The 24,312-nt window shown below is 47.5% G+C and overlaps 1 long non-coding RNA gene across 1 annotated transcript; it reads left to right on the top strand.

Annotated features, from left to right (window-relative positions):
• Positions 1–8,440: 8,440 nt before the first annotated feature.
• Positions 8,441–17,353, top strand: LOC122459907. The gene is made up of 3 exons (XR_006280879.1): positions 8,441–8,453; positions 9,867–9,871; positions 17,223–17,353. It is a non-coding gene; the product is annotated as an uncharacterized LOC122459907 (long non-coding RNA).
• Positions 17,354–24,312: the final 6,959 nt, after the last annotated feature.

The raw sequence follows: 24,312 nt of genomic DNA on the forward strand, positions 1-24,312 counted from the left end.
GTTCAAGTGCGGGAGGGGGTCCCAACCTGAGCAGAGGGTTGGGGTGCAGATTCAGGGAGCGGGCTCTGGGTGGCGCTGACCTCAGGTGGCTCCTGGAAAGCGGTGTTATGTTCCTCTAGCTCCTAGGCTGCAGTTTCTGACCAATGGGAGCTGCAGGGCCAGCACACGGAGCCTCCCTGGATGCTCCTTTGCCTAGGAGATGGAGGGACATGCCAACCGCTTCTGAGGAGCCGTGCAGAGCCAGGCACAGACCCTACCAGTCCTGCTGCAGCCAATTGGATTTCAGTGCCTAATTTCAGTGCCCTTCTTGACTGGGTGTTCTGGTCAAAAACTGGTAACCCTAGCAACATCTGCAATTCCCCCTCTTTCCAAACCTCCATGTTATAGTGGGTTGAAGTCCAACAACAGAGCAGTGCTGTAGGATGCATGAGCTCAGTGTATCTTGCCTTTCATTTTATTCTGCACATTGCAGATATGCAGAGTAAGTACCTGTTCTACTACCTTTAGAGATGCCCCTGCCTACATGATTTGCACTATGATATTATTCATATATGACTAACACAGCAGTTCATCAGTCATACTTCACTTGGCCATTTTGTCTCATGATTAGAGCTGTGTGGAAAGTAGAATTTAGATTTTAAAAGAAATTCTGCATTTTTTGAAATTTGCTTTTTTCCTAATTGCTCCCTTGACTTAATAGAACATTTCACAAAAAAGACATTTTAATACGAAAATCCATGTAATGCAAAAATTCAAAGTGTTATGTTTCAACCTTATTGAAATGTTCTCCCACAGCCCTCTCCGCCCCACCCCCCCCCTCAAAAAACTAACTCCATAAACTTTCATCCAAGTCAACATGTTTCCATGGAAGTTTGTGATTTTCCAATGGAAAAATGGTTCAGCAGAAAAAATTCCAGCCAGCTGTACTATTGACACCTGATTAATTCCTTTTCTTTGTGGCCAGATTACCTCACCTCCTCTGTTCACAGGAAGAAGAAAAGGAGTACTTGTGGCACCTTAGAGATTAACAAATTTATTTGAGCATAAGCTTTCGTGAGCTACAGCTCACTTCATCGGATGCATTCGGTGGAAAATACAGTGGGGAGATACACACACAGAGAACAGGAAACAATGGTTTTTATCAGACACACTGTAAGGAGAGTGATCACTTAAGATGAGCCATCACCAGCGGGGGGGAGGGGGGAGGAGGAAAACCTTTTATGGTGACAAGCACGGTGGGCCATTTCCAGCAGTTAACTGTCTGAGGAACAGTGGGCGGTGGGGTGGGGGGAGAGAAATAACAGGGGGAAATAGTTTTACTTTGTGTAATGACTCATCCACTCCCAGGCTCTATTCAATCCTAAATTAATTGTATCCAGTTTGCAAATTAATTCCAATTCAGCAGTCTCTCGCTGGAGTCTGTTTTTGAAGTTTTTTTGTTGAAGGATAGCCACTCTCAGGTCTGTAATCGAGTGACCGGAGAGATTGAAGTGTTCTCCGACTGGTTTTTGAATGGTATAATTCTTGACGTCTGATTTGTGTCCATTTATTCTTTTACATAGAGTCTGTCCAGTTTGACCAATGTACATGGCAGAGGGGCATTGCTGGCACATGATGGCATGTATCACATTGGTAGATGCACAGGTGAATGAGCCTCTGATAGTGTGGCTGATGTGATTAGGCCCTATGATGGTGTCCCCTGAATAGATATGTGGACAGAGTGGGCAACGAGCTTTGTTGCAAGGAAAGGTTCCTAGGTTAGTGGTTCTGTTGTGTGATGTGTGGTTGCTGGTGAGTATTTGCTTTAGGTTGGGGGGCTGTCTGTAAGCAAGGACTGGCCTGTCTCCCAAGATCTGTGAGAGTGATGGGTCGTCCTTCAGGATAGGTTGTAGATCCTTGATGATGCACTGGAGAGGTTTTAGTTGGGGGCTGAAAGTGATGCCCTTCACAGGGCTGCCCTTCTACACCCTGGGACCAGTTCACCTCCAGGCTTGACCTGCCCCTAAAAGCTATGCTTGTTTTCACTTTTGTAATAGAGTCATTGCAGATGGGGTTGTATCCATATGTCAATATTTCTACTATATTCTACAATATTTCTACACCTTCATGGAGGAGTGCATGACAAAAAATAGTAAATTACCTCTCGTAACTGTTGTTCTTCGGTTTCAGAGTAGCAGCCGTGTTAGTCTGTATTCACAAAAAGAAAAGGAGTACTTGTGGCACCTTAGAGACTAACAAATTTATTTGAGCATAAGCTTTCGTGAGCTACAGCTCACTTCATCGGATGCATCCAATGAAGTGAGCTGTAGCTCACGAAAGCCTATGCTTAAATAAATTTGTTAGTCTCTAAGGTGCCACAAGTACTCCTTTTCTTTTTGTTGTTTTTCGAGATGTGTTGCTCATGTCCATTGCAATAGGTGTATGCGCGCACCTTGTGCATGATTGTCGGAAGATTTTTCCCCCCTAGCAGTACCCGTCGGGTCGACTATGGAGACCCCTGGAGTGGCGCCTTCATGGCAGCATATATAGGTCCCTGCTGGCCCACTACCTGCTCAGTTCCTTCTTGTCGGAATACTTCTACAGCGGGGAGGTGGGCGGAATTTGGAATGGACATGAACAACACATCCTGAAGAACAGCTGTTACGAGAGGTAGGTAACTGTTTTTTCTTCGAGCGATTGCTCATGTGCATTCCAATAGGTGACTTCCAAGAAGTTTCCCTGGGGAAGGTGTTGGAGTTCATCTGGTTGCTGAATGCAGGAGTGCCCTGCCAAAGGTTGCACTGTCCCTTGCCACGTAGTGTGATGTGAAGGTGTGGATGGAAGACCACATTGCTGCTTTGCATATGTAGTGGATAGGGACCTGTGCCAGGAATGCAGCAGACGATGCCTATGCTCTCTTGAAGTGTGCTGTAAGAGAAGGGGCTGGAATTTTTGTCAGGTTGTAGCAAGTCCTGATACAGGACGTGAACCATGATGAAAAGCAGGACAAGATCAGGAGACCCCTCATCCTTTCTGCAATTGCAATAAAGAGCTATGGTAATTTATAAAATGGTTTTGTGAGCTCAATGTAGAATGCTAGGGCATGCCTAACATCCAAGGAATGGAACGCGCATTCTTTGTTATTGGCATGGGGCTTAGGGAAGAACACAGGTAAAAATAGGTCTTGGTTCACATGGGAGAAACTGGGAGACTACCTTTGGCAGAAACGCAGGGTGAGGGCGTAGCTGCACCTTGTCTTTATAAAAGACCATATAGGAGGTCAGCGCTGTAAGCTCAGCTATCCTTCTGGCTGAGGTTATGGCCACCAGAAAGGCCACATTCCAGGAAAGGTAGGACAGAGGGCAGGTCGCCAGGGGCTCAAAAGGGAGCCCCATGAGTGCAGACAGGACCAGGTGGAGGTCCCACTGGGGAACAGGCGGTCATACCTGGGGATAAAGTCTGTCCAAGCCCTTGAGAAACTGGCCCAGCATGGGATTACCGAAGGCTGACCTACCCACAGTCCCCGGGTGAAAGGCTGAAATGGCAGCCAGGTGTACCCTGAGAGAGGATATTGCCAACCCCTGCTGCTTAAGATAGAACAGGTATTCCAAAACAAGGGGTATTGGTGCTAGCTGCAGTTTGGTTCCCCTCTGCAGAGACCAGATGGAACTATGCTTCCCCTTTCCCTGGTATGTGACAAGAGTGGAGGGTCCCAGCAGGACTTCCCTCACTGGGTCTGAACACTGAAGCTCAAGAGGGTTCAGCCATGAGGTGGAGGGACTCCAGATTGGGATGCTGCAGACAGCCTTGGTCCTGCATGATGAGGACTGGGCACACAGGAAGGGCTACTGGTCTGTCCACCGAGAGGTTCAACAACATGGTGAACCAGTGCTGGCAGTGCCACGCTGGCGCTATGAGGATCAAGGAGGCTCCCTCCCAGCAAGTCTTGAGGAGGGCTCAGTGTATGAGAGGGAAGGGTGGAAATGCATACATCAGGTGACCCATCCGTGAAAGGTGTGCGCTATGGAGCCTGGGCTGTTGTTCAGGAAAGAGCAGAATTGCTGGCACTTCCTGTTGCTCCGCGTCGTGAACAGGTCTATGTGGGGAGAGCTCCACCTCTGGAAAAATTGCATGTGCGATTGAGGGACCATTTGTGAACATGAAATGAGTGACTGAGGAGACGGGCTAGCTTATTTTGGAAGGTGCAACACTTCTAGGTGTATTGAGTTGGCGATGCAAAAGTCCCACAGCCTGAGGGCTTCCTGGCACAGGGGAAAGGACCAAGCACTACCCTGTTTGTTTATGTAGAACATCGTTGTCCGTCAGCACTGACACACATGCACCCTGCAGGCAGGCCTGGAATGCTTGATATGCCAGACGAACTGCCCTCAGCTCCCTTACATTGCTATGCAGCAATAGTTCTGCATGGGACCACAGGCCTTGGGTTTTGATATTGCCCAGATGTGCTCCCCAACTGAGTGCAGTGACTCGGGATAGCGTAGGTTGGGGTTTCGCAAAGGGTGCTCCCACACAGACCACTTGTGGTTGCAGCCACCAGTGGAGAGACTAGAGGATATTAGGGGAGGGGGAAGGGAGGTAAATATTGTGTCCATTGGGTCCCTGCCCAGCCTGTACACCTGTGCCAACCACGCCTGGAGGGGCCGAAGGCGTAAGTATGTGCACGTATGTGCAGGTCACCATATGCCCCAATAGTTTCATGCAATTTCTGGCTATGGGGAATCGATGGAGGTTTCTGATAATGTCCGAGAGTGCTTGGAAGTGCAGGTTGGGCAGGAATGCCCCGACCTGTGTGGAGTCCAAGAGAACGCCTATTAATTCTATTCTCTGCATCAGGGCCAGTGTGGATTTGGGCACATTCAATATGAGGCCCAGCCTGCGGAAGGTGGCCCAGGCCAGAGATACATGCTCTGCGGCCTGTGCTTGCGACTTGGCCTTGATGAGCTAGTCATCCAGGTACAGGAACACTTGTACCTGATGTTTGTGGAGGAAGCCTGCCATATCTGCCATACACTTGGTGAATACCTAGGGGGCCACCGAGAGACCAAACGGGAGCACCCCTGAACTGGTAGCGCTGGCCACTCACCACGAATTTCAGGAATCGTCTGTGGGCCAGGATAATGGAAGTACACATCTTTCAAGTCGAGAGTGGCGTACCAGTCCCCCAGATCCAGGGCAGGAATGATGGTGTCCAGAGAGATCATGCAAAACTTCACTTTCCTTATTAATGTGTTGAGGTCTCGCAGATACAGGATAGGCTGGAGCCTATCCTTGGCCTTGGGGATGAGGAAATAGTGGAAGCAGAACCCCTTGCCCCTGAGCGATTGCACTTCCTGCAAGAGGAGCTGTTCATGAGAAGGGTCCCTGAAAATGGATGGGGAAGGGGGGCGGGAGGGAACAGAGTTGGATAGAATATCCCACCCCTACCATACTGAGGACCCAGCAATCTGATGTGATCTGGGACACAGTAGAAGTGGGAGAGTCAATTCACAAAGTGGGAGGGGGGAAGGAAAGGATCGGAGATTGAAACATTCGCATCTTCAAAAGTTTGGCTTTGGGTAAGGCTTTGGCCTGAGGAGGACTGTGGCGGGTGCCTCTTATATTTTCTGCGCTATCTCCTAGACCAGTCTTGCCTGGGAGGCCCAGAGTAGAAACAAGACAGGGACTGAGGCTTAAAAGGCTTTCTTTGGGGTACAGGGGTGTGGATCCCCAAAGACTTAAAAGTCAGCTGTGAGTCCTTAAGGCTGTGCAGGCAAGAATCCATATTTTGGGCGAACAGACCCGCACAGTCAAATGGGAAGTCCTGAATTGTGTTCTGGACTTCAGGTGGTATCCCCGACACCTGGAGCCACACACTGCACCTTATTGTAATGGCACTTGCCATGGTCCAAGCAGCCGAGTCCGCCGCATCTAACGCGGCCTGGAGGGAGGTTCTGGAGACCACGCTGCCCTACTCAAGGAGCACACTAAACTCCTTGCGCATGTCAGCCAGGAGCAACTCCTGGAACTTTGTCAACAAGCTCCAAGAGTTGAAAGCATGGTGGCTGAAAACTGCTTGCTGGTTGGCCACTCGAAGCTGGAGCTCCCCAGCTGAATAGACCTTTCAACTGAAAAAGGTCCAGCTTCTTAGCATCCTGTGACTTAAGCGCGGGACCTGGCTGTCCTTGCCGCTCTTTGTGATTTTCCGCATCGACCACCAGAGTCCCCACATGGGGGGTGGGTGAAAAAATGTTCATACCCTTTCTGAGGTACAAAATAGTGTCTTTCCACCCCTTTAGCAGTGGGTGATATAGAGGCCAGAGTCTGCCAGAGCACCTTAGTGGTATTTTGGATTGTTCTTATTAGGGGCAAGGCCACCCTAAAAGGACCCTCCGGGGCAAGGATGTCCACCAACGGGTCAGACTCCTCCGTGACCTCCTCTGCCTGGAGATTGAGGTTTAGGGCCACCCTCCTAAGAAGGTCCTGGGGCTGCCTGGTGTCCATCGCCAGAAGGGTGGTTGTGGTGCCCGCCACCACCTCATCTGGCAAGGAGGAGACCCATGGGACAAGATCTTCCTGCCTTTCTGGCTCTCTGGAGGCTGGATCCAGTACCTCAGAGCTCCTGTGACTGGAGATGGCTCTTGTGTCACTGATGGCGCCGGTTGAGTTGCTATACTTGAGCGTGAGAGCCCAGAGTCCCTGTCTTGAGAGGGGTCCTCAGGAGCCCTGGGGGTGTGGTGAGCTTTTTCTTATGTGGCACTGGGGACTGTGAGCAGTGCCACCTGGTAGCACTGGCCTTACAAGTTGGGGAGGAGCGCCTTTGCTCCTTGGAGAAGTCCTTTCTTAGAGCTGAGACATCCCACACTGAGGCTGGGGTGCTGAGTGGGGAGCACAAGGTGCAGATGACACAGATGCCAGCCTGGAGCCCTAACTCTGATGGTAGGCCCACAGGGTCCAAAAGGGCCATTGCACTGGCCTTGCAACTGGGGCAGCCAGGTGACCACGGGTGCCAATGATTCCACCAGTGCCAGGACCGGTAGTGGCTGCATCAAGAGACAGAAGACTCAGACAAGTAGTCTCTGCCTGACCGGGGGGGGGGGGGAGAGGGGGAGGAGGCAAAGCCCGCACATGCCAGGGAGTGGTACCAGGGAGATGGTGAGTGGCACCATAACATCATAGGCTTTCCACAATGGTGAACCAGAGGCGGTGCCGCCATCGGTGCTACGGAGGGTGCTGGAGCCACATGCAGTGCTGGGATAGATGCTACAGCTGGTGCTGCTGATGGTGCTTGGGCTTGTGGTGCCAGGACCCACATCTGTGGGGCTGGGGACTGTGCCATCATGGCAATGAAGCCCCGTGCTGGCACATAGGTATCCTCAAATCCTACCAAGTTGTGGAGTTCACCAGGACTGGACTCGATGGGCCTCCTGTTGGGGCCGGAGTCAACGGTGCTGGTCTTGAAGCCCAGACCAGGGGTGTCCCACCGGAGGATACACCCCACTGAATCCCAATGCAGTTTCTTGATGGGGAAATGACCCCTGTTTACCTTTTTTTTCTTATGTGGCACTGGGGACTGTGAGCGGTGCCGCCTGGTAGCACTGGCCTTACAAGTTGGGGAGGAGTGCCTTTGGTCCTTGGAGAAGTCCTTTCTCAGTGCTGGGACATCCCACACTGAGGCTGGGGTGCTGTGCACTGATGATGCTGGTGCCGCTTCCAGTGCCGACTGTGGGTGGAGGGCTGACTCCATTAGGAGGAGCTTCAAACGATAGTCCCGCTCTCTTTTACTCCTGGATCTAAAGCTCCTGCAAATTCGGCACTTATCTGTCTGATGGCCCACTCCTAAGCACTTGACAAAGACAGTGTGTGGATTACTTGTGGGCATACGTTTTGCACACCTTAAACCCTTGGGACCGAGGCATGCCCCAGTGCCTGGGGAAACTGCAGGAGGGGAGGGAAGCCCCCAAAATCAATCCAACTAACTACTGTATCACAAACTAACAACTATGTACAATAAAGAAAAGGGAACCACTGGGTAAGCACTTGCAAATGCAAGAGACTGAGCTGCTCCAACGACTATCACTGGTGGTAAGAAGGAACTGAGCAGGCAGCAGGTCGGCAGGGACCCTATATACACTGCCATGAAGGCGCCACTCCAAGGATCTCCAGACCCGACCCGATGGCTACCGCTAGGGGAAAAACCTTCTGATGATCGTGCACGTGTCACGCACACACACCTTTCAGAAAGAACATGAGCAATCTCTCAAGGAAGAACTATACTACCCACACATAATAAATACATTCAAAAGAACATTAAGGTTACTAAGTTAAGAACTCAATGTAATGATGCTGGTTCTGGTGGGACCCAATTGAGAGTGCCAATTCAGGACAAACTGCTTAAAGCAGGGCAGTTACAGCCCAACACTGGGGTTTCTATGCACACCCAGGCAAACCAAACCAGACAGACAGAAAGGACTTTGGTTTTACCCCACTGGTTAACCACAAGTCACACAAGCAATTCCCTTAGACACTCCAGTTTCCCAGTATCACCACCAGTGCCACTCGTTATGGGGACAAATGGTTATGAAAACCAATACCCAAGTAAAAGAAAAAGGTTCTCTATCCCAAAAAGACCAAGCCCCAGACCCAGGTCAATATACAAATCAGATCTTACCCGCAAATCATGCTGTTGCCAATCCTTTAGAATGTAAAATCTAAAGGTTTATTCATAAAAGGAAAAAAGAAGATATAGATGAGAGCTAGAATTGGTTAAATGGAATCAGCTACATACAGTAATGGCAAAAGTTCTTGGTTCAGGCTTGTAGCCGTGATAGAATAAACTGCAGGTTCAAATCAAGTCTCTGTGGAGTCCATCCACAGCTGGGATGGGTCATCAGTCCTTTGTGTAGAGCTTCTGTTTGTAGCAAAGTCCCTCCAGAGGTATGAAGCAGGATTGAAGACAAGATGGAGGAGCTGCAGCAGCTTTTTAAGAGTCTCTTGCCATGTGGTCTCTGCTTTCTTTGTCCCAAGGACAAGCTGTCCATCACATGGCATGGAAAAACCTCAGTGTTCTGTCCATAGGCATGTCCCTGCATACCTTGCTGAGTCACAAGGTGTATCTGCCTTCTCTCAGTGGGTCAGTTGTATAGCTGATGATTCTTAGTGGGCCATCAAGAAGGCTAGGCAGAGCTGACACCAACTCGTCTGGGGTGTCAGCCAGAAGCATAGCACAAGTTTGAAATACAAACAGTACAGAGCCAACACTAACTTTAAAAACAAAAATGACACATGCATATAAATAGCATAATCATAACCAGCAAATCATAACCTTCCCATAGACACCTCACACAACAACCTTTGTACAATATTTACTGCAAATATATAACAGTGGTTGCAACAGTGATCTATACTGTTAGAGATTCTGTCAATATTGTCACACTCAAAAGTTAGAAAAATGCCAGAAATAAGGTTGACTGTGCAATCTTAATTCAGCTTCCTTGTGTGAATGCATTATGATACAGTCTTTAATTACTGACCACAATGTACTTTCCCACAGGACTCCTGCCTCATTCCAGGGCTTTGGAGCTGTGCTCCGGCTCTACTCCAGCTCCAGCTCTAGAAATTGTAGAAAGCGTTTTTATACAGTCGAGTGTGTGTGTCCCCACACAAATGCTCTAAATGCATGTAGTTGGCGGACTGTGTCCACAGTACCGAGGCAACCGTCGACTTCCGGAGCTTTGCACCGTGGGTAGCTATCCCACAGTTCCCGCAGTCTCCACCACCCATTTGAATTCTGGGTAGAAATCCCAGTGCCTGATGGGGCTAAAACATTGTTGTGGGTGGTTCTGGGTACATATTGTCAGGCCCCCATTCCCTCCCTCCCTCTGTAAAAGCAAGGGTAGACAATTGTTTTGCGCCTTTTTTCTTGAGTTACCTGTGTAGACGCCATACCACGGCAAGCATGGAGCCCGCTCAGCTAACCGTCACCGTATGTCTCCTGGGTGCTGGTGGACGTGGTACTGCATTGCTACACAGCAGCAGTTTATTGCCTTTTGGCAGTAGACAGTGCAGTGTGATTGGTAGCTGTCATCGACGTAGTCCTGGGTACTCTTTTAACTGGGCGCCTGGGCAAACATGGGAGTGACTCAGCCAGATCATTTCCCTTGTTTCGTCTCATGGCGATTGAGTCCCTACCGGCAGTGCACTGTCTTTTAATCTGCAGCCAGCTGAAGATGATAGCCAGCAGTCATACTGCACCGTCTTCTGCCGAGCACCCAGGAAGGGACAATGACTAGCAGTCATACTGCACAGTCTACTGCCAGCAAGATGTATAAAGATAGATGAAGTGGCTCAAAACAAGAAACAGACCAGACTTGTTTTGTATTCATTTTCTCCTCCCTCTGTGAAATCAACAGCCTGCTAAACCCAGTTTTGAGTTCTATCCTTGAGGCAGCCATTCAGTTTCTCGCAAAGCCACCCCCTTTGTTGATTTTAATTCCCTTTAAGCCAACCCTGTAAGCCATGTCGTCAGTCACCCCTGCCTCTGTCAGGGCAACAGCAGACAATTGTTTTGCGCCTTTCTTCTGTGCAGATGCCATACCACAGCAAGCATGGAGCCCACTCAGATCACTTTGGCAATTAGGAGCACATTAAACACCACACGCATTATCCAGCAGTATATGCAGCACCAGAACCTGGCAAAGCGAAACCAGGCGAGTAGGTGACGTCAGCGCAGTTACGATAGTGACGAGGACGTAGACACAGACTTCTCTCAAAGCACTTGCCCTGGCAATGTGGGCATCATGGTGCTAATGGGGCAGGCTCATGTGGTGGAACACCGATTCTGGGCCCAGGAAACGAGCACAGACTGGTGGGACCGCATAGTGTTGCGGGTCTGGGACGATTCCCAGTGGCTGCAAAACTTTTGCATGCGTAAGAGCATTTTCATGGAACTTTGTGACTTGCTTTCCCCGCCCTGAGCCACAAGAATACCAAGATGAGAGCAGCCCTCACTGTTGAGAAGCAAGTGGCAAGAGCCCTGTGGAAGCTTGCAATGCCAGACAGCTACTGGTCAGTCGGGAATCAATTTGGAGTGGGCAAATCTACTGTGGGGGCTGCTGTGGTGCAAGTAGCCAACACAATCAAATATCTGCCGATATCAAGGGTAGTGACCCTGGGAAATGTGCAGGTCATAGTGGATGGCTTTGCTGCAGTGGGATTCCCTAACTGTGGTGGGGCCATAGACAGAACCCATATCCCTATCTTGGCACCGGAGCACCACAAGCCAGCGAGTACATAAACCACAAGGGGTACTTTTCAATAGTGCTGCACGCACTGGTGGATCACTAGGGACGTTTCACCAACATCAACGTGAGATGGCTGGGAAAGGTACACGACGCTCTCATCTTCAGGAACTCTGGTCTCTTTCAAAAAGCTGCAGGAAGGGACTTTCTTCCCAGACCAGAAAATAACCGTTGGGGATGTTGAAATGCCTATAGTTATCCTTGGGGACCCAGCCTACCCCTTAATACCATGGCTCATGAAGCCATACATAGGCAGCCTCAGAGTAGTCAGGAGCTGTTCAACTACAGGCTGAACAAGTGCAGAATGGTGGTAGAATGTGCATTTGGATGTTTAAAAGCGCGCTGGTGCAGTTTACTGACTTGGTTAGACCTCAGCGAAACTAATATTCCCACTGTTATTACTGCTTGCTGTGCACTCCACAATATCTGTGAGAGTAAGGGGGAAGACGTTTATGGCAGGGTGGGAGGTTGAGGCAAATCGCCTGGCTGCTGGTTACATACAGCCAGAAACCAGGGCAGTTAGAAGAGTACAGGAGGGTGCTGTGCACATCAGAGAAGCTTTGAAAACCAGTTTCATGACTGGCCAGGTTACGGTATGAAAGTTCTGTTTGTTTCTCCTTAATGAAACCCTCTGCCCTTTGGTTCACTCTACTTTCCTGTAAGCTAACCACCCTCCCCACCTCCCTTCGATCACTGCTTGCAGAGTCAATTAAGTCATTGTTGCTTCACATTCATGCATTCTTTATTAATTCATCACACAAATAGGGGGATAATTACCAAGGTAGCCCAGGAGGGGTGGTGGAGGAGGGAAGGACAAGGCCACACAGCACTTCAAAAGTTTAAAACTTATTGAATGCCAGTCTTCTGTTACTTGGGCAATCCTCTAGGGTGGAGTGGCTGGGTGGCCGGAGGCCCCCCCTCACTGCGTTCTGGGTGAGGAGGCTATGGAACTTGGGAAGGAGGGCGATTGGTTACACAGGGGCTGTAGCAGCGGTCTGTGCTCCTGCTGCCTTTCCTGCAGCTCAACCATACGCTGGAGCATATTAGTTTGATCCTCCAGCAGCCTCGGCATTGAACCCTGCCTCCTCTCATCATGCTGCCGCCTCCTTTCAGCTTCAGCCCTCTCTTCAGTCCCTCATCTCTCCTCCCGGTCATTTTGTGCTTTCCTGCACTCTGACATTGTCTGCCTCCACACATTCGTCTGTGCTCTGTCAGTGTGGGAGGACAGCATGAGCTCAGAGAATATTTCGTCACAAGTGTGTTTTTTTCACCTTCTAATCTTCACTAGCCTCTGGGAAGGAGAAGATCCTGTGATCTTTGAAACACATGCAGCTGGTGGAGAAAAAAAAGGGACAGTGGTATTTAAAAAGAAACATTTATAGAACAATGGGTGCACTCTTTCATGGTAAGCCTTGCTGTTAACATTACATACATAGCACATGTGCTTTTGTTACAAGGTTGCATTTTGCCTCTCCCCACCGCGTGGCTAACAGCAGGGAACATTTCTGTTCAGCCATAGGCAAACAGCCCAGCAGGAACGCGCATCTCTGAATGTCCCCTTAAGTAAAGCACCCTATTTCAACCAGGTGACCATGAATGATACGACTCTCTTGAGGATAACACAGAGATAAAGAACGGATGTTGTTTGAACACCAGCATACACTGCAATGCTTTGTTCTACAATGATTCCAGAGTATGTGCTACTGGCCTGAAGTGTCCTACCATGGTGGATGGAATAAGGCTGCCCTCCCCAGAAACCTTTTGCAAAGGCTTTGGGAGTATATCCAGGAGAGCCACGAATGCCAGGGCAAAAAAACCAATCACTAAACATGCTGCCTTTTAAACCTTGTATAGTATTTTAAAAGTACACTCACCAGAGGTCCCATCTCCACCTGGTAGGTCTGGGAGGCAGTCTTGAGTGGGTTTGGGGGGGGGTACTGGCTCCAGGTCCAGGATGAGAAACAGTTCCTGGCTGTCAGGAAAACCGGTTTCTCTGCTTGTTTGCTGCGAGCTATCTTCCTCATCCACAAAACCTGCTTCCGTGTTGCCTCCATCTCCATTGAGGGAGTCAAACAACACAGCTGGGGTAGTGGTGGCTGAACCCCCTAAAATGGCATGCAGCTCATCATAGAAGCGGCATGTTTGGGGCTCTGACCCAGAGCGGCTGTTGGCCTCTCTGGTAGGCTTGCCTCAGCTCCTTAAGTTTCATGCGGCACTGCTTCGGGTCCCTGTTATGGCCTCTGTCCTTCATGCCCTGGGAGATTCACAAATTTTAGCATTTCGAAAACTGGAACATAGTTCTGATAGCACGGATTCCTCTCCCCATACAGCAATCAGATCCCATACCTCCCTTTCGGTCCATGCTGGAGCTCTTTTGCGATTCTGGGACTCCATCATGGTCACCTCGGCTGATGAGCTCTGCATGGTCACCTGCAGCTTGCCACACTGGCCAAACAGGAAATTGAAATTCAAAAGCTTGCGGGCCTTTTCCTGTCTACCTGGTCAGTGCATCTGAGTTGAAAGTGCTGTCCAGAGCGGTCACAATGGAGCACTCTGGGATAGCTCCCGGAGGCCAATACCATCTAATTGCATCCACAGTACCCCAAATTTGACCTAGCAAAACCGATTTCAGCACTAATCCCCTTGTCGGGGGTGGAGTAAGGAAATCGATTTTAAGAGCCCTTTAAGTCAAAAAAAAAAAAAAAAAAAAAAAGGGCTTCATCATGTGGACGGGTGCAGGGTTGCATCGATTTAACGCTGCTAAATTCGACCTCAATGCCTAGTATAGACCAGGGCTGTGAGACGATGGGGTGGTATTATTCCTGTTTTACATCATGGCCCAGTGAGTCCCAGAGAGCTAAATCTACAAAGAGATGTAAGCCCAGATTTTTAAAAATATTTAGGCATTACTGCACTAAACTTTCCAATGCTTAATTGATTTAACAGCCTAGCTCATGCCCAGAAAATGCGTTTTGAGAGCCTAAAATCTGTTAGGTGTTGTAAAGCTGAGTACAGCGATGCCTACATACCTTGCTCTCTGTATTTTTTTCAGAAGAAAGCCAGTTCAGCCCTTAGGAGCCTAACTCCAGGAGCAGGTTCATAGATGAGAATCCTAAACAGAGATAAGCATCCAAGTCCCTGGCATTCCTACTAGCTAGCTTAGGCAACTCCCTGCTTAGCTTGGTGACTTATACAAATCCTGTTCTTAGGTGCCCAATTCTCCTCAAGCACACAGGAGTAGCTTGGGTGGCTAATTCAGGGCTGAGGATTCTACTGGGAGGCAGCACACCTAAATGTTGCGTGTTACAGTACTGCAATGCCTAAGCCCCTTTGTGAATCCAAATACACATATTTTGGATGCTCTTTATATGTTCAAAGCACAGCTTCCATTGGCTTCAGTACTTCTGCAAATCAGACCCCAGGGTCAAGTTCTACACCCAGAAAACAAGAAGTACATACTTAGTGACCACGAATTAAAAGCCTGGTTTAACAGACTTGTCCAGCATCACATAGGAACTTTGTGGCAGAGGCAAGATTCAGTTCCCCAGGACAGCACTGAACTACCTTAAGCCTGAGACCATCCTTTTTCTTTGGGCAATCCCCAGTACTTCAAATAGTACACACTTTCCTACACACCTCCAGGGATTTAACAGACAATATTCTCTTTTACTACACAACCCTGATTCATCCCTAGAGTAGGTCCATCTTGTGCATCGGAAGAGACAGGTGTGCTGTGGAAAAAATAATACATAATTAAAAACACTTTCATAATGCACAGGCACAAGGAGGCTAAGTTAAAGATGCACGTGCAACCTTAATATTGGTATGTAACTTCCAAGTGCTTGAAGTTTGTACCCTTAACATTTTTAACATAGTGTGATGGTGCACCCCATAATACTTTATGGAAATATATGACATAACTGAAATAGAATAATAGAATATCAGAGTTGGAAGGGACCTCAGGTCATATGGTCCAACCCTCTGCTCAAAGCACAACAATCCCCAACTAAATCATCCCAGCCAGAGCTTTGTTGAGCCCGACCTTGAAAACCTCTAAGGAAGGAGGTTCCACCACCTCCCTAAGTAATCCATTCCGGTGCTTCACCACCCTCCTAGTGAAAAAAGTTTTTCCTAATATCCAACCTAAACCTCCCCCACTGCAACTTGGAGACCATTACTCCTTGTTCTGTCATCTGGTACCACTGAGAACAGTCTAGATCCATCCTCTTTGGAACCTCCCTTCAGGTAGTTGAAAACAGCTATCAAATCCCCCCTCATTCTTCTCTTCTGCAGACTAAACAATCCGAGTTCCCTCAGCTTCTCTTCATAAGTCATGTGCTCCAGCCCCCTAATCATTTTTGTTGCCCTCTGCTGAACTCTTTCCAATTTTTCCACATCCTTGTAGTGTGGGGCCCAAAACTGGACACAGTACTCCAGATGAGGCCTCACTAATGCCGAATAGAGGGGAATGATCACGTCCCTCGATCTGCTGGTATTTCCCCTACTTCTACTGCCCCAAATGCTGTTGGCGTTTTTTGCAGGAAGGGCACACTGTTGACTCATATCCAGCTTCTCGTGCACTGTAACCCCTAGGTCCTTTTCTGCAGAACTGCTGCCTAGCCATTTGGTCCCAAGTCTGTAGCAGTGCATGGGATTTTTCTGTCCTAAGTGCAGCACTCTGCACTTGGCCTTGTTGAACCTCAGATTTCTTTTGGCCCAATCCTCCAATTTGTCTAGGTCCCTCTGTATCCTATCCCTATCCTCCAGAGTATCTACCACTCCTCCCAGTTTAGTGCCATCTGCAAAATTGCTGAGGGTGCAATCCACAACATCCTCCAGATCATTAATGAAGATATTGAACAAAACTGGCCCCAGGACCAACCCTTGGGGCACTCCGTTTGATATCAACTGCCAACTAGACACAGAGCCATTGATCACTACCCGTTGAACCCGACAATCTAGCCAGATTTCTATCCACCTTATAGTCCATTCATCCAGCCCATACTTCTTTAACTTGCTGGCAAGAATATTGTGGGAGACCATATCAAAAGCTTTGCTAAAGTCACCACATCCACTGCTTTTCCCTCATCCACAGAGCCAGTTATCTCATCATAGAAGGCAATTAGGTTAGTCAGGCATGACTTGCCCTTGGTGAATCCATGCTGACTGTTCCTGATCACTTTCCTCTCCTCTAAGTGCTTCAGAATTGTTTCCTTGAGGACCTGCTCCATGATTTTTCCAGGGACTGAGGTGAGGTTGACTGGCCTGTAGTTTCCCAGATCCTCCTCCTCTTTTTTTAAAGATGGGCACTACATTAGCCTTTTTCCAGTCATCCGGGACCTTCCCCATCACCATGATTTTTCAAAGATAATGGCCAATGGTTCTGCAATCACATCTGCCAACTCCTTTAGCACCCTCAGATGCAGTGCATCTGGTCCCATGGACTTGTGCTCATCCAGCTTTTCTAAATAGTCCCGAACCACTTCTTTCTCCACAGAGGGCTGGTCACCTCCTCCCCATGCTGTGCTGCCCAGTGCAACAGTCTGGGAGCTGACCTTGTTCGTGAAGACTGAGGCAAAAAAAAAAAAAAAAAAGCATTAGCTTTTTCCACATCCTCTGTCACTAGGTTGCCTCCCTCATCAATAACGGGGTCCACACTTTCCTTGGCTTTCTTCTTGTTGCTAACATACCTGAAGAAACCCTTCTTGTTACTCTTAACATCTCTTGCTAGCTGCAACTCCAAGTGTGATTTGGATAAAATATATTTTACATTACATATGCCGGGTAACACATCTCTGCAAAGGTTATGATCTACTGAATATATTCATCCTATTTCTATGCATCATTTTTGTATTCACAGTTATGAATATTGACTATGTACTTGTTTAATTTTAAGTCACCTCAGTGAAGCAGTTGGTCAGCTTCCTGAGAAAAGACTATTCTCAGTAAGTACCCAGTCAAAAAACACTTAAGCCACCAATGAACTTGGAGACACCAATCCATATCTGAGCTTTCCCAGGAATGTGGCCTGGCTGGTAAGGAACTCAGTCATGCATGGACATGTGACTTGTCCATGTGACTCCAAAAACCTCCATCTTGGAGCTGAATTCTGAATAGGAGAGAGGAGGGGGTCTCCACGCACAAGAGAAAGTCTATTTAAGCCTCTGGGCCCCCCCTCCATTTTGTCTTCAGCTGGTTCAAGAGGTAGCCTCTGCATCCCCAAAGGTTACCTGAAAGAGACTGGAACAAAGGCCAGTAACCACAGGGGTAGGAGTGATTGCTGGACCCAGACTAGAAGGAGACTAGTCTGTAAAAGAAGCTTACTGGAACATCTGAGCATGCTATTTCATCTGTAATCATTTTCTTACTGTATTACATAGACTTGTGTGTATTATTTTGTTTGGTAATTTACTTTGTTCTGACTTATCACTTAAATCCTACTTTTTAATGTAATAAAATCACTTTATTTATTAACCCAGAGTATGCATTAATACCTTGGGGGCGGGGAGGGGGAGGGAAAACAGCTGTGCATATCTATCTAAGTGTTATACAGGGTAAAATGGATTTATATGGGGTTTGGACTTCATTGGGAGTTGGGAATCAGAGTGTTGAAGACAGGAACACTTCTTAAGCTGTTTTCAGTTAAGCCTGCAGCTGTTGGGGGACGTGATTTAGACCTGGGTCTGGGTTTGCAGAAGGCTAGTGTGTCTGGCTCAAAGCAGGTAGGGCACTGAAGTCCCAAGCTGCCAGGGGAAACAGGCTCGGGATAGTTTCAGCCCATCAGCTGGCAGTTCCCAAGGGGTTTTCTGTGATCCAACCTGTCACACATAGTTGGGTGCACATCTGAGGTTTTCAAAAACAAAAAGAAGAAAAAAATTCCATCATGTGACATCATATTGACATCCTCATGGGTCATCAGCAGGGTTGGATCCACCACCATGCAGACCTCTGCCACTTGAGCTAATGGAATACCCAAAGCAATAGTAGGTTGTCAGCTTCTGTATGAATTAGAAGAGGATGGGACACTTCACCAATGGATTTCACAGATATTTGCTGATAGCAGAGTAATGGTGAGACTCAGGAATCTTGAGTTCCATTCCCAGCTCTGAAGGGGAGTTGTGCCATAGTAGGCACAGATACTTCTTCTGTTTCCTCATGCCCTGACCCCACTGGCTGTCTCTACCCCATCCTTGGCTCCTCCTCCCAGTCCCAATCTCTACACAGGCTTCTCATGCTATTCCCGGCCTCTGCCCAAACAATCCTACTCTCCACCTCTGGAGTCCTAATCCCACCCCAAGTTCCTCCCTCCTGGTTCCTCATCCACTCACTCCAGCTCTCAGGGCTTAGAGTCACTCCTCCTCCCCTATTCCCCATCTGCACTGGCTCCTAGTCTACCTCCCCAGACTTCTCATTCAATCCCCCATACCCTGTCCCCCAGGGTCTGTCTCTTGTCCTCTCTGCATTCAAGTCAGGCATCTTTCTCCATAGAACCTGGGCTAGGGTTGCCAACCCTCCAGGTTTCTCCTGGAGTCCCCAGGAATTAAAGATTATGTCATGTGATAACCAAAATTGGCAACCCTAACCTGGGCCCAGCAGGGGTGGGGGGGGGGGTCATTCAGAGCACAGGAGTTTTCAATTCCTTTGCCCAGCCCCTGCCCATGGCTGGAAGACTTTCCAGAGCTAACATGAATTTACTTCAGTGCCCAACAATGGATATTTTCTTGATAACAATAAAAACCCTAATTACACACACAGGATTTCAAGTCCCATGTGCTCATTCCCTCTTCATTTATCTTTGCAAGCTGCTTCTAAATTGTTAATCTAGACAGCCACTTATTGAAAATAAGTTCTAAACTCATTCTGTGGAGATTTTAAATCTACCATACTTCTATATTGAATAGAACTTCAACTCTAATCGGCGCCATGCGGTTATGCTGCCAACTGACTTCAGAGTCTCCAATGCTGGCACTAATATTGGATTCTTCTGTGAAATGAAGACCAAACAATTAATCTCCTTTTGCTGCCCATTTTACAGGTTCTTGCCATTCTCTGATTCTCCCCTCACTTGAGTTATTTTGTGACATTCACAATAGATATTTTCCTAAATTCTGTGTAAAATAAACCCATTCAGTGAGCTAGGGAGTCTCTGAGATACCAAATTAAAGTGCTGGTATGTGGGTGAGAAGTGGGATAAGTGATGTGTACACAAGCCTTTAAAGTACTCTGTGTCTGAAGCCTGAGAAATTAAGATTTCATTTGTCTTTTGCTGTGACTCATTTTTGGTCAAATTGATCAAATTTTACATAAAAGCAGAGGTGAAAGTAAGCTGGTATGCCCCAGTACAGCATACCAGCAAGAGCCGGTGCACCGTACTGGGGCAGCCTGGCTTCCCCAGGGGGAAATTTAAAGGTCCTGGGGCTCCCAGCAGTGGCTGGAGCCCCAGGCCCTTTAAATTGCCTCCAGAGCCCCGCTGCTGGAGCCCTGAGGTAGCAGCTGCAGGGCTCCGGCAGCTATTTAAAGGGCCTGGGGCTCCCCTGCTTCTACAGCCCGGGCCCTTTAAATAGCCACTGGAGCCCCATCACTGTTACTCCAGGGCTCCAGTGGCTATTTAAAGGACTGGGGTGGTAGAAGCAGGGGAGCCCCAGGCCCTTTAAATAGCCCCCGGAGCCCTGGGGTTATGGGGGCTTCAGGGACTTTTTAAAGGGCCAGGGCTCCAGCTGCCTCTGCTGCCCCAGGCCTTTAAATAGCCTCTGGAGCTCCGCCGCTTCCCCAGGGCTCTGGCAGCTATTTAAAGGGCCAGGGCGGTAGAAGAAGGGAGCACCGAGCCCTTTAAATAGCCCCCAGAGCTCCAGGCTGCTGCTGCTACCCTGTGGGGGGGCCCCCCCACTTACCTTACAGGGTGGGCTGGGGCTGGCTCTGACCCCCTCAACCCCACCCCTTCTGCCCCAGGCCCTGCCCCTTCCGGAGGCCAGAGCTGGCCCCAGAGTACTGGAAAGTCACTCGACTTACTTTTATGCAGGGGTGAAAGCAAACCTGTGAGCTGAAACACCTAAACCTGACAACATTCTTCTTGCAATGCTGAATTAATATGGGATAGTTAACAGTTGTGGAATGCACTTAATACAGCTGATGGGTCAGACTCTTAGCTGGTGTCAATGAAGGTACACAGATGTATACCAGTAGAGGATCTGGCTCATATGTGTACATAGAGCACTCATCCTCAGCTCATTAACTGTATAGATTTTAGACCTCCATGCCACAAGCACCATAGCATGTCAACTCTTAAGACTCCTTTTACTGATTTATTCCAGGCTTTCCTTCAGATTTCCTCACCTTATCTAGAGAATCACAAGACAGCATTCATATGGGAATCTTCATGGTTCTGCTTATTTGCCATTATTTGACAAACGAAATTTGTTTGACAAGTTATCAGAATCCTGTGTCCAGTTTTAAAGAGATTGTATGTACAGACAGCTCCTATGGGGGTAATATCACTTGACAGCCTGGTTTTAAAATAAGGTCACTGCTTTCTTCTGACTAAGAATTATGGCAGCATGGGAGGGTTCTTTCCTTTAGTATCCGATTCAGGAAATACCAGTCTATATTTGCTTTCCAGAAAGAGAGCTGATTCTACACACTCACATTTAAGATCCCACAACCACTTTGCTAGGGCATTTTTGTTTTGAATCCCTGGACTGGTTTTAAGCAAGAACAGCATAAGATGTCTCCTTGAATAATTTCTGGTTGTTTAAGAAACTCAGTTTTTTCTGCTCTTTTTAAAAAAAAGATATTTTCCCCCCTCCCCCCACCCTTCCTCTTTTGGATATACAAACTGTTTGCTAAGATAGAGTTGTAAAGTCTGCCTTTTGTTACTAAGGGTAATAATCTGGAACTCTTCTTGTAAATTTGCCCACTTCCCTTCCTGTTTTCCTTTTAAAATCTTATATGATTTTGTAGGGTTTTACAGAAGTTAAATAGGTATTCTAGAAATTAGGCTAAAATCATACAGAATTTAGTAAAGAATGAGCTCCATTCTATAGAATTTAGACCTCCTGGAATAAGGTACACACTACAGTTCTACCATATTACTGAATAGCATAATTGACCAAAAAATGGAATATATGGTACAAAAGGCACCTTGAACTCCCTCTCTTGTCAATGGTGTGAACAAACTGTGACCTCTGGCATGGTGGTGTTACTTTTGGAATGAAATATCATTAGAGGAAAACTGGTATTTCATCAGTGTAATCTGTTCTTTTCAACTACTCCATTACAGTACTAATAAAACCATATTTCCAATAGCAAGTCACTTAACCTTGCTCCCAGGTTGCTAAATCACCAATCAAAGCATACACTAATATTCGATTACATTTTAAACAGTAAAATATGGGTCCATTTAGACCCTACTCACAAGAATAGGAAAGAAGACTAAATTAGAAAGGTCATGGACCCACTACTTCATAAATGTCCAAAAGGAGCAAAGAAATGCTGCTAATTCCACACAAAATTGGTCCCAGGGACAAGTGTGGCTGATTTGCCTAATATATAAATGCAAAGACCCTTGGTGAAAGAAACATCCACAACCCTATAGGTAGCTCTGTAGCACCTTCTTTGTGTTAAAGCATTCTCTTTTTCTCTTTCTTAACTTAGCAAATTTGAAATATTTCCTTTTGTGATACCCCCCCCCCCATGAGATCTAGGAGTTGCCTGTTTAGTATTCATTACTATCTTCCGGGTGTAAGCTCATGGCTGTGCCTAATGAGGAGTCTGATGGAAAGCCCAATTAGGATCCAGAAATATTGAACTATACTTGACATGCAGCAGTTTTTTGGTTTTTTTTTTTAAGCCCTAAGTAATGCAGACCAACTGCACAAGAGCTCATTATATGCAGGAAGCATCTTTCACTGTCCTGCTGAAACTCTAGGGTTTTGAGGAGAGCAGGAAGAGGTTTAGCCACACAACTGTATTTTCATGAAGGAACTGAAGTCAAAATCTAGGTCAAGTATCTTTTTCTTGGAGAGAGTCTTTAATTTTCCAGCCAGAAGGAAGAAGTGTTCAGATGCCTCATTCTGAACCAGACTATTTTAAAAAAACGTTAATTGTTTAATTGCAAGCTCAGGAACATAAAAAAAATCCTGATTCTCCTCACACTTACACTGACATGAATCAGAAGTAACACCAATGAGCTCAATAGAGTTACAATGGAATTCAGTTGACGCAAGGGAGAGGAGAAGTCAGCCCAAGAAGCATATTCACTTCTTATACAGAGAGCAAAGTATAATTTTCCAGTACAGGAAACAGATTAGTGTGTAACATGCTGAGTCTGCTTAACAAACAAACAGAGACTAACCAATTTAAGACTAGCTTGTGCAACCATTAAATCCATTGTGAATTTTGCATAGACTCTGAATGGGTGAAGGAAGGGAAGAGCCCAATCCTACTCCCACAAATAGGTCCCGATCCTATAAAATCCTGAGCAATCCCTGCCAAGGGCTGAGCACCTCAGCACTCTTTAACTTCACTAAGAACAGAGGATGTTCCAGACATGCTTCGAGGCACTCAGCATCTCCATGATTTGGGCCCAAGTAGCAATAGCTCAAGCCTCCCGACATGAATATTATGCTGCAAGCTGCCTGCTTAATATCTAACCAAAATAGCAGTCAGCCATAGGTACAAGTACATAGTCACCCAAGATTAAGGAGTTCAGTCCAGTTGTAGTATCTCAACTCTGAGTAAACTTCAAATTTTTAAATGGTCACCATTATATCTAAAACAATTTAACCTAGGCTGAATCTCAAACAAGTACAAATTAGTTAAACCATTTAACAATATAGAAGAAAAAAGCGTGTGTATTGATTGTGTGGGTGGCAAGGTACATCTGGTGAAAATGAAGTGTGTAGGTACATGTTTTTTCTACATGATCCCTAAAACTACTACATGTGTTTTCCCAGTATGTCGCTGGATTACTTTCCAGACACAGGGTCAAACTCTTCTCAGAGCAGAGTCTGAGTGGAGAAGGGAGAGGGCAGCTTAGGCCATCAGTTCAAATAAAAACCATGAACTTGCACCAATGCAACTCTCAACCTTTTAAATAAATGTTTCATGAACATCCATCCAAGTAATTAGTTTGTTCACAGAAGGCATTCTGGGCAAATGTATGTAACCCTCCCCCCCCAAGGAGATTACCTAGATTCCTGGGGCTCTGTCTGCTGGCACACTGTCCCTGGTACCTAGGCAAACTCAGAGTCTGCCCAGCAACCAGTAGGGAGTGAGATGCCCCTCCCTAGGAGCTCAGTAAAAGGGAGAAGCCATTTTTTGAGTCAGTCTGGAGCCAGCCAGGACAAGGGTGGGACTGGCTGTGTGGGAAGCTGGTGAGTCCCAGGCCTGCATGCAGGGTTCCCCCTGAGAACTGGCCCCTAGGGACCTGAAAGCAAGATCGCTCAGCTGGGCTTTTCCTTCTCCACTGATGATTCCCAGTTTGTAGAGTTTTGCTGGGAATTTTTCCCAGCCAGGCTGAGTTAGCCCTCCAGCTCCCTAGGTGAGACCGGTCACCATATGGTCAGCTCTGCTCTGGCTGCTAGTTCAGGGCTGCTGCCTGCTCTGTATATATGTGCGTGTGCGCGCGCTCACGCGCTGGGCTAGGAGGCTATAGTTTGGATTTTAGTACAGTTGTGTACTCTGTACCCCTTTGTGGTGAGGGGAAATCCTGGGACCGAAGCAGCCTGACTCCTGCCTGAAGAGGATCCCTGCCAGCAGAGATCAGCCCCTCTGCAGTGACTGAGGAGTCCAGCGTCATCTCTGAACCTGAGGATCATTCATGGAGTTTGTGAGTGCACCATCTTTTAGTCAGAGAATTTGTTTTGGGGACCCCTACTCCCTGAACTGTGTCCTCAAGCCAGGGAGTAAGGTTTGGGGATTTTATAACCTGCTGCATATTAAATCTGTGGAGGGATTTACCATCTTCTTCCACTTGTGAGTCTTTTGGGCTGCACTTGTGAGTCTTTTAGCCACATTGCTAAACCACTGCAGAGAAGAA

Source organism: Dermochelys coriacea, chromosome 4 (assembly GCF_009764565.3).
Source record: "Dermochelys coriacea isolate rDerCor1 chromosome 4, rDerCor1.pri.v4, whole genome shotgun sequence".
Lineage (NCBI taxonomy): Eukaryota > Metazoa > Chordata > Testudines > Dermochelyidae > Dermochelys > Dermochelys coriacea.